Here is a 12,216-nt window from a genome sequence, read left to right as displayed (position 1 = left end):
CATATCTTCATTAGAGTGACCAGTAGAGTGAGCTATCTGCTACTGGAGCGGGCGAGTAGATCTTCTAAAGATCTTGATCTGAAACTACTTGAGACCGGATGACGAATCTTAAGACGAGCAGTCGAATACCTGTATTACAATACAAAGCAGTAAGATCTACTATTATAAAATGTTTTTTTGTTATCATCAAAATTAATGGATCTAACAAAATATTACTCCAAAGACATAAAAATTTATTGGCCTAAGGTCCTAATTCTTTATAATATAATAATATAACGTAGATATATTTGTCTAGTTGGCACTTTATCCTAGTGAAGACCAAACCAACTCCCTATACGTATTAAAGCTGTTTTTAAAAGCATGCGGAAATTTCTCCTCAATTTACGAAAGGGGAGCAGTTGTCCTCTACTTCACCTGTTTCCTCTACTTCACCACTATGAATATATATATATATATAGTTTATTTCAAGTGCCCACCTACCATGTTCACCATCATGCCCACCAATGATGTGACATTATTATATTGAACTTATAATTTATCACATCTTTATCACATCCAATAGAATAGTGTCACATCATTGATGGGCATGGTAGATGGGCACTTGAAAGAAACTATATATATATATATATATATATTCGTGGACACCTATGTAAGCATCAGTTGATTTGACATCTTTTACGTCTAATATGTGAATGTCACGTCAGTCGGCGCTCACATAAGTACTCACAATGGGTGACCTGAAGATCAAAACTATATATAGATATAGATACACACAAACACATTAAATTAACAGATCAGATGTGTGAATTGATCAAATTAATTGATTGCAAAGCGAAATTCCATTTCCCATGCAAGACATAAATGCATCGGAAAGCAAAACCTGGAAGCAAGGGCTGATCTATGATTTGTCGCTCGACGGCAAACAATTATATTGTAGAGCAATAATTAGACCTTTTATAAAGAAAGTATAGATAATAGTTAAAATTTAGTGATATATTTCCTCATGAGGATTTGATATTCTCTACGTGAAATTCACTCAATGGCTTAAAAACCCTTGGATTATATATGGAACGCGTTTACAAGCTGATCCAAAGGATTTTGATTTATATAGTGAAATTCATTCGATGTAACATGCATGGAAATTGCTCGGAAGGAGCAAAGTTTCTGGTCCAGTTGAGGACTATTGTGACAGGTGGGAAGATGCATGCTTGGTAATGGTCCACATGACCTTAGCTAGAAATCTATAAAAGAAAATGTGATCATTAATTTAGATGGTCATTATATAGTTTTCTTTATACCACGTCTAAAAATTGTCAAGACAAGGCGATAAATTTCTCTATGTATAAACCTAAATCGATTATTATCTATTTTCACAAAACACGACGTCTCGTTAACAAATTATACGACGTCTGCCGGCAAAACACGACATAATCCCTAGTTCGAGGGTCTCTCCACAGGTAGGAAACAATGCTTGTATTGTTCACGCCTAGAAAGACTCAGAAGCCGTTGAATTATTTTTTTGCATTATTGTTGACAATAAAAATATCAAAATTATTGTTAGGATTCCAAGCTATTAATATTATTTGTGTTTGCTTATTATATAAGTACAATTTGATGGTGTGTGTTTTTTCTAGGAAATTTCCTGGTTAATGCTAGTGAACTGAAGTCCTGCATCACTATATTAACCAGCATTCCTAACCATTCACACACAGTGCTTGCTCACTTCACTTGCTGGCGTCTGCATCGAAGTTCCGAGACCGTTCGACTCGACTTACCTACGAGGTAACAACATCATCTTTGCGTCTATATAATACGACTTGTCGATGTTCTTAATTACTTTTTGCATTATTACATCGACTGAATGTGGCTAATATTTTTTCTGTAAATAATTATATTGGTCGAAATTTTGAATAATTTTTCCCCAAATTAGAGCTAGTTCTTGGGTTATACGGTTCATTCTTTGAGTTTGAAGGAGTTGGAGAGGGAGATTATACATGTTATGATGTAGCAGAGAGAGTATATAAAAATATACTAATTATATATATAATTGAAAGTTTTTCCCAAGAATGTAAAATTCATAACATAAATCATAGAAAAAGGATAGAGCTATTGTTAGGTAACTAGCTATAGGAAATATAATCAAATCCATAAGTACTTAACTTATTACCAACTCAAAAATGATTAAGAATTAAAAAAAACATCATATTTGGAGGCCGAAACATTGAATTTGCCTACAAATTTGATACATCATGGCAAAACGATCAGCCTTGTTCATTGGTCTGCTTCTATCCAAAATATACTCTTAATTTTTTTGTCGAAATCTTACATTACCCACAGATCTCCGTGAAAACTGATGATTTGCCGGCCATACCAAAATGGTCAACTGTTATTTGCACCGGATTATTGACTTTTGTTTTAGGCGGAGAAGTTCGTTACAATTAGGTATTGAACCCGATAATTCGTCTCAAATTAATTGAGACATCGGTGTCAGATAAGAATATAAGATAGTTATCAGCATAAAATTATGGACTTTTTGTTCTAGTTATTTGCGACCGAAAAGAATAGAAATGGTTGACTTGTGTTTATTTGAAAAAACAACATAATCCAGCAATGCAGTGTGTTACAAATGTATGTTTTTGACCAACACATTTTGAGGGTGAGCGAGTCGGGAAATATTTTTACAAAGAATCTAAAGTGTGTTTTGTGGATGGAATAGGTGAGCGCTTAACTTATGGTCAGGAGTTTGATTTTTCTTACTAACATTTTTTCGAATGAGTCTGTCGCACATGGCTTTCTCAGTACAGTTTACTTAACTAGCATAGTTTGTGGTTATTGTCTTATTGTATGTATTAGCCCGGAGTTTTACCTAATGCGCATCGAAGGGTAGTGACCGCGGATTTCCACATAATAATAATAATAATAATAATAATAATAATAATAAAGTTCACAGATAAACTTAGTAGTTCATGAGCTTGCTCAAGCCTCTTTCTTCTAAGATTGAGTTCGACCATTTTGTCCAACTCGTAGATTTTCATGAGTTAATTGGTTGGAAATATTGTCAAAATGGTCCTCTAAGTTGTCCTATTATAGGTTTTGATCCTCCAAGTCATTAAAGATGTGTCTTAGTGTTCTAAGTTGGATTATTTTTAACTTTTGCTCCTACTCATGATCATTCGGAGTTCTTGTTAACATAACGCCTGATACGCAGAAAATTTTAACGTCACATCAGCATACTAGCAAAATTAATAGAGCCAAAAGTGAGAATTAATCTAACTTATAGGACCAATATGCATGACTATTTTCACCGTCACATGCATCTCCTTCACTTATAAGTTGCATGAAATAAAAGAAGCAATCTAATTTAAAGTATAAAATTTCAAGAGAAAATTTTTTGTACATAAATATATCTTGAAATGTTTATTGTTTTCTGTTGGGTAGTCAACCAAAGTCCCACATTGAAAGATCAAGGGAAAGACCATGAGTTAATATATGGAATGATATCTCCATTCGTATGAGATCTTTTGGGTGATTCCAAAAACAAAATCACGAGGGCTTGTGTCCAAAGTGGACAATATTATACTATTGTGGAGATATCCGGATTCCATTGATCAACATTTTCTATTTAAAAAGATTTATACCACAACCAACGGGAAGAAATGAATGTTTTTGTGTTTATATTTTTTCAATAATTTTTTTTTGTATTGTATGTTAAATATGTTTAGAGGCCATGAGCTTCATTTTTTATGCTCAATTTTCACTAGAATGTTGATATAACATTAGATAAATGGGGAACATATATACCGTGTCCTAAACAGCCATATTAGAATCAGGATAAAACGAAAAAAAAAATCTCAATTAAAACAAACTTTTACCATTTAAATAAATAACATAGATACGACGATGGGTACGTACAGCTATCATTATAAAGAGTATGTCTCTTTTGAGACGTATCAATTCTACCCATATTTAAAATAACAAGAATATTTTTGACGTAAAAAATAATATCTTTTGTTGGGTGGTCCAAATAAGAGATCATTCTCATAAAAACGACACGTGAGACAGTCTCACAGAAGTTTTTGTGCAATATAAATGCATGTAAGAACGTTGAGTGTGTGCAACGTAAGATCAACAATAAACTAATGTGGTAGTAGTTTTCCTTCCATGCGTTGTGCAAGTGTACAATCGGTTTTTTTTCTATTGGTACTCTGATATAAAAATTAGAAATTAAATTTTAAAAAATTAAAATCAAATATTTCAATGTTTCATCCCAATTTAAAAGTGTAGAGAAAACTTTGTTTAAAAAAAAGTAAAAGTGTAGAACACATTTATTTTTATTAATCATATTATTATTGTTATTATTATCATATTATTATTATTATTATTATTATTATTATTATTATTATTATTATTATTATTATTATTATTATTATTATTATTAATTGATCGCATTTAAATGAAAGCGTCAAAAAAAGTGGCACAGCCGAAAGTCTGCGTGATTTATGCCTTAATTTTCAAATATTAATGCGTTTTTGTCTTCAAACTTTTAATCTCACGATAGCATGTGGTGTACGCATTGAATAATCTAAATCCATTAGAAGTTAGTATTGAAGTGTGTTATAAATGTGAATTTATAGAGTTACATAATATATATATACATATATATATATATATACCCTTGTAACCCTTCGCATAGTACTCGACTCGTGAGGGGCGGAGCTGTTGTATATTGTGCGGGCGAAATTTAATATTTTGAAATAATTATTTATTGAAAAATAAAAAATATAAATACAGGTATGATATTCTCAAGAAAACATATATAAGTTTTAATATAAAGAAACGTCGTGAGTTGCAGCACCTTGCATGCTGAATAGTGATCATTTGAGATATATTTGTTGAGTAAAATATATTATACATGTTTAATTAATTAATTTTATCTTTATTAATTATAATTAGCAGTGTTACTTACAGACCAGTTAGTTACATGAAAATTTTGTGTTTTCTTAATCCCCCCTTTACTAGCTAGTATTAAACTTCATGCTAGTCGATCCATTAACGAAAAATACATTTATTTTCAATATACGATTTCAAACGAGCTAATGTTAGATATTACAATAATTTCTCGTTTATCTTATATAAACTCTTGAAAAAATAAACATGATATGATATTAATTCGTGATTTAGATTCCATTCTTCTTATTCTTGATTATTAACTCGGAGAATCAGCTCAAATTATTTTTTGGATATGGGCATTTAGGACATGTGATTTTTTTTCCTGCATGCATGGAGTTTAACAAATTTCTAGTTCCTATATAAATGATTCATGTAAACAGTGAAATACATTCAAGTCAAAATATTACTCCCTCCAACCATTGGCGCTCCATGTAGGGGCAGGGGCCGGGGCAACTGCCTCGAGCTCCTTGAATTTTTATGTGAAAATATACTTAGTTTTTAAAAATTGTACACGCTAATAAAATATCGTTCAAATTCATCTATCATTAACCAACAACTCATGTTCAAAGAATAATGTGAAATTGTCCTTCTTAATTCCTTATAATTTTCAGAAAATTTTTCAAGTTGTTAGGAACATTGTAAGTTAGATCTGATATAAAAAATATATTATTTTTATTTCATTGTTATACTTTAATTTTTGTTATGGATGATTTTATATATGTGAGTATTCTTTGACTTTTCGTCCCTAATATATAAAATTCCTGAATCCGTCCCTATTAATCCATCCCAAATATGAAATATATAGACTTATTTTTCACACGGATTAAGAAAATTATTGAAAAAGTAAATTTATATATAAACCAACTTAATTACTATTTAACCGTTATCCCAAATTCTTTTTCATGTTCCAAAATTGTTAGTTGGGATATATTAATAATAGAAACAAAAAAAAATGTTACTAAATGTAGAAATTTATCTATGTATTTGACACAATCGAAAATAAAAATAAAGCCTAAATAATAGGACGATTAGAGTATATGGGTATATCTTATATGAGTAACACTCCTGTGCAACGGTCTCATTCGTGAGACGGGTCAACCCTATCCATATTTATAATAATAAGTAATACTTTTGACATAAAATGTAATACTTTTTAATGGATAACCCATATAAGAGACCCGTCACACGAATATGACCCGTGCAACGGTTGCATACAAGTGTTTGCCATCTTATATATATGTGAACTTTTAAAAATATAAAATTTTATTTTCAAATTTTCTATTTAATGAGAGGTGTCAAATTTTATTTTTAAATAAGAGGGTGTTTGGGAGAGCTTAAAAGCTTTTTCAAACAGCTTATAAGTTGTTTGAGAGCTTTTAAGCTCTCAAATTTTGTGTGGCAAAAATTTTTAAAAACAACTTATAAGCTGTCAAAATAAGCTGTTTGACAGCTTATAAGCTGTTTTTAGAAAAGTAAGGGGGGAAGTAATTTTTTCAAAAAGATCTTATTTTAATATTTCATTTCTCTAAAATATCCTTAAATATTTTCATAAATCTCCATCATATCCTCCACCCATTAAATATTAAATATTATTTTTAAAAAAAATTACAAATCACATAAATTTTTAAAAAACTATATATGTCTTTGCCAGAATGTTTAAACTTTCCAATATAGGAATTTTTCCTAGAGTATATGCTATATATATATACATTTATATTGATACATAGGATACCATTTTTTCTTTGTTAAAGCCTAAAGGTAATAGAGAATAAAAAATAATAATAAAAGAAAAAAATTGATTCAAGAATATTTTTAATTTTGTGCAAAATGTCAGCCTACATTTTCCTTTTATTTAACTAAGTTTACTTTGCAAGTTATGTAACTCTAAAATTAATATTATTTTTCTTCATTTTATAAACTAATAACCTAAGCTAATATATTTACAACATTTGATATCCGCTATATATAGAAGCTTTGCTTCTATTATCAAAATATGTTTTTTCCCATATATAATTTAGTCTCCTTATAATTTCATACGGGTTGGTCTCCTATGAGACGGTATGTGAGATAGATCGACCGATCTATATTTAGAGTAAAAAATAAGAAAAATGCTAGAGGTACAATAATATCGTGAGATTTTGTTATTTTATCACGAGATTTTGTATTTAATATAGCATGATATTTTGATAAATTAAATTCTTGTATTGAGTTTTTTGTGTTGTAAGATTTGGTGTACAAATTTCATTGTACCTGTAGCATCACTCAAAAAATAATACTTTTGACATAAAAAAATAATATTTTTTCATGGGTCTGGGTAGAAAATTTGTAAAGTTTTTGTGATTTAATATTACCCCTAATGTCTACAATTCTACAACTTGTTACATTGATAAAGAGCCAAAAACACGAGTAGAGTATAAATTTGGCGATCTAGTCCTATTACGGCTTTTGGCACAATATATGATGTAATCATACTATTTATTTTTTCGCTTATTAAACCCATGGCTGGACAGAATTTCGTCCATTTTAAGTGTTATGAGGATGTACTCTGAATTCTGAACACGTCAGCAACAGCAGCAACAAAAAGAAACAAATAAGTCGAGGCGAGAGAAACTCTCTATCCGCAAGACGAAATTGCCCGTTAACAGTGCTTAAATGTTGGCGGCAATCGTCTCTAAGATACAACGACTTTACAATCGAGATATAGCAGCACAACAAATATCTCGATCTTCGTCGAACTAAAAATATGTATCAATTTTTTTCTTTGTGAGAGAGAGGGAAGATTTTGCAGAAATCTGATGTATACACGTTATCAGATGTTTTGTCTATGTTTTCTGTGTTATAACCACCATATATATAGACTTATATACGAAACAACACGTTTGAAGGCGTAAGGATGCAACTCATGACAGAAAAAGCCCAGAAACAGATGCAACTTTTCGGAATAGAGAGGGCGCGCTCGGTCAGTAAATTTTAACCGATTGAGCGCCCTACTTTTGCCATACCCACTGCCACGGAAAAATAAGGGTGCGCTCGGTCGGTATAATTTGGCCGACCGAGCGCCCAATTTTTCTGAAACTTTCTGTCTCGACAGGTAAGGCTGCGCTCGATCGGTATAAATCTACCGATCGAGCGCACTAAAAAAAATAAATTTTATTTATTTTTTTCTTTAACCAAATTTTATTCATAAAAAATAATTGATCATAAGATCTCGCCTCGCCGAGCCGGCCGGCCGGCCGCGCATGTTTGTTGCATCGATTAGCGTCTTGCCCCTTTACAAAACATCCAGTGCCCTAAGGGCCCAATCCCATAAACCAAACTTGGGTTATTTATGGAGTTAAACACATTAGAAACATTTCAATGTGGGACAAAACAAAACAAGTTTTCCCTCCAATTTATTTCACCAAATTCGAACTATTCCAACACTATTCAAATAAGTCTTTCAAGCCCATTTAAATTATAATTCATTCAATAATTTTTTTCAACATTAAGCAATGCATATATGAGAAAATGAATGGATTATTCATAATCCAAATCTCTAGGTTGTGTTTGATTGTTGGATTTGATCTGAATTAGGATCGGGATACATTTCAAATGATATTTATTTCGGTGTATTTGAAATCCATTACCCATTACTATTTGAATTGCTTAATATGTTATATGAGAAAATTACTTTTTGGTTTTGTATATTTGTAAATTTGCGATTTCGGTCTTTTATATTTTCAGATTTCAGTTTTAGTCCGTCATCTTTGTTTTTTTTTTTTGTGACAATTTTAGTCCTTTTTTCGATCATGTGGTGCTATATATATAGATTAAACAAGCCTAATAAGACTAGAATTTACTTGTACATTGTCCTTTACATTTCAATAAATGAAGAAAATGGGTAATTTAACAATGGTTTACAAAATCCATTGCTAAACCGTCGCAAATCGCGGTATTTTCTTGTAATGGTAGATATATCTATTACTATATATAAAGAAAAAGGGTCTATTACTAACCATAATTTGGTGAGGCTTTTTTTTTCCAACGTACCCTTCAACTGTAATATTGAGGGGCCCTTTTTTAAAAAAAATTTATGGCTGGGCTTTTTTTTCCCTTGCCTCAACTTACCCTTCATATTACTTCACACGTAATATTAAGTGGTCTATTTTTTAAAAAAATTACGAAGTTAAAAAAAATTATATTTTGGTGAGATTTTTTTTTAATATTTCAATAATACCATTAATTAGTTTTTTTGTTTTCTAAATTTTTGTTTACTTTTGTAAGAGCGTGCTCCGAGATGCTAGTATATATTAATCATAGCTAGCTCCTATTAAAAAAAAAAAATAATCCTAGCTAGCATTCCCATTATATTTTTATATTTTCTCAAACTTTCATGTATGTATAATATGGTCAATTCTCAGTCTCTATATATGGTCAATTCACGTGAAAACGTGAAAACGCACAAGAAAACGAAGAGTAAAGACATCTAATTCTTCTTTTTCCATTAGTTGCGTGCATGAAAAACAATGTTAGGATGCACACATTTTTGTTTGTTTTAAGCTACTTTTTAACACTGACAAGTATTTTTATGATTTTTTTAAAATAGTATTTTTATGATTTTGAAATAAGCATTAGATTAAATTAAATTCCCAACTTAAGTAGCTCATAAGGATAGAGTTCAACCTACCTTATGAGTATTACTGTAATCATAGATCTAATGTCTCGTGATTTAATTTATCACGTCAACAATATATCATTAATTACGTTCATGTGTTGAGATATGAATCATTGGATGTATGATTTGGGTACTATCCTTAGGCACCGTTCTGTTCACCATATTACTAATATATGTATAACTCATCTCATCTCATGTTCTTCTCACCATATTATTTATCAATATATTAACTATATATTTTACATCAATCAAATCATTGAATTTAAATTACTATATTAACTCTTATAAATAATATAAATTTTATTTTATTTATTGTTAAAATGACAAAATAGTCATTTAACATTTTTATATAAAATTTAATAAATCAAATCAAATAAACTATAATCTATCAATCAAATCCAATACTATTTTAACTATCATTTCTTATTTATTTTTTATTACATTATTACTTATCTATGTATTACTTATATCATCACTCAAATCAAATGATGTCTTAGTATATCATCTCATATTCTCATTAACCGCCAATGAGAATCATGAGATAGGAATCGGAAAAGTCAATTTGCCACGTACGAAATTCATGTGATATCGGTAAGTTAGATCCTACCTATACAGGCACTGTCTTGAGGTAGATCTAACGGTGGACATCTATCAATAAATGTGGGATCCATTATTTTTTAGTGAACCCCGCGTGTATTGATAAATTAGGACCCTTAGATCTATCATGGAGGTAATGCTTGTATAGGTAGGTTGAAATGAACCTGTGATATCCGCCCATTTCATTTAATGAGTTATGCTATTTGTATTATGAGTAATATATAAAAGTTATATTATTTGTATTTATGAGAATTATACACACCGTTAGACATTTTTCTGAAGCAAAACTATCCTATATAAACTTTAATTCAAAAAATGCATTTATCGCAATTTTATAATCTCGGAAAGAATTTATAACTATATGTATAACTCGGTTGATAAGATGCTAGCATAAGAGTAGTACTCTTACATTACATCAAAGAGTTCAATTTTAAATTGGCAACGTGAGATTCATGTATTTTCATGGACCCCATATATCCAAACAATTTTGGACCATTAAATGTAGCATTAGAGTAGTTGCTTTAGTATTTGGGCTAATTGCATCTACACCCTTTGTGAAAAGTGTAAAAGGCATAAAACACCATATGTAAAATTAATAGCATGTTAGACCCTATGTTTTAAAAAAATTAGCATAATAAACCCCTATGAGAGGATATAAATGTGCCCGAGTTTGTATAACATAGAGGTGAAATGTGCTACATTTTAAAAAATTGAGGGATGCATTAGCCTATTAATATTTCTTAGGCGTTTTTATGACTTTTAGACTTTTCACAGGGGAGATTAATACAATTAGCCCTCAATATTTAATAATTAATTAAGGTATTACACGGGAGAGGCTATGCTCCATCGGGTGAAGATCACCCACCATTCATGGGGCCCGGGTCTCACACAAATTTGTGTGGGACCCGAGCCCCATGAATGGTCAGGATCCACCGGGTGATCTTCACCCGGTGGAGCATAGCCCTTCCCGTATTACACTTTCACTAGCATGACCTCAACGTATAACAATTATTAATTATACATATAACATTTTTTCATTAATATCACTACAAGAATAATGGCTTTTAATGACACACATAAATGCCCTTATATAGAACTTTTGGTGACATTAAAGTTTTGGTGACACTCACGATAAATGTCCTCTATTCTAATGTCGTCTTAGCCTTTGTGACATTTTGTAATGTCAAGATAACATATTAATAACGACTTTATAAGTATCACAAATTAAGGATTTCAAGACAACATAAAATGTCAAGAAAAATTATTTGTAATGACACATGTTTGGTTTGTATATTTATTTATAATGACAATAAAAATGTCATTATAAGTAATTTATTATGTCAGTTTAAAATGTCATTTTAATCATATTATTGTGAGATATAAATGTCTTTTATACTAATTTATATCAACATTTAAAAGTGTCACTATTTGCTTTTTATAATGACATTTTGAAATGTCATTTATTAGCTTTAGAATCACATATCTAATTGTTTAGTTTTGATGCTTCATCAAGACAACAAATATGCACGCTCACTAATTAATGCATTATTATTTTCGTTCCTTTGTCCGCATTATTCGGTTCATGACCTAATAATTAACTCCGTCCCACAATTGCATTATTTATTTAGTTTATAAAATGTCGCATAAGACCAATTAACTCGTTACTCGTGCAAGTAACATTTGATAACTTGTAGATACAAAAAGCACATAAATATGTAGTGAGAGAATCTTATGTATGTATATGTATGATATTGATTATCTTGATCTGTATATATAGTGAAAAATTATACTTGTTTGTAGTCAGATTGAATTGAATATTAATCTCACAAAATTTACCTGTGATATAATATCTCAAAAGTTTTTGGGATATATAAAATAATTGCTAGTGAAATTGGCCATAGTTTGATCATTCAATGCCTAGGGCCCGAGGTGTGACAAATGACACGTGGACATACATACATTATTAGGATCAAGCGCTTAGCATTAGGCCAAAATTTATAGCTATTATCCAAGAC

This window comes from Henckelia pumila, chromosome 3, assembly GCF_033568475.1.
Source record: "Henckelia pumila isolate YLH828 chromosome 3, ASM3356847v2, whole genome shotgun sequence".
Lineage (NCBI taxonomy): Eukaryota > Viridiplantae > Streptophyta > Magnoliopsida > Lamiales > Gesneriaceae > Henckelia > Henckelia pumila.
The sequence above is the reverse complement of the archived record's forward strand: the minus strand, read 5'-3'. Positions refer to the sequence as shown.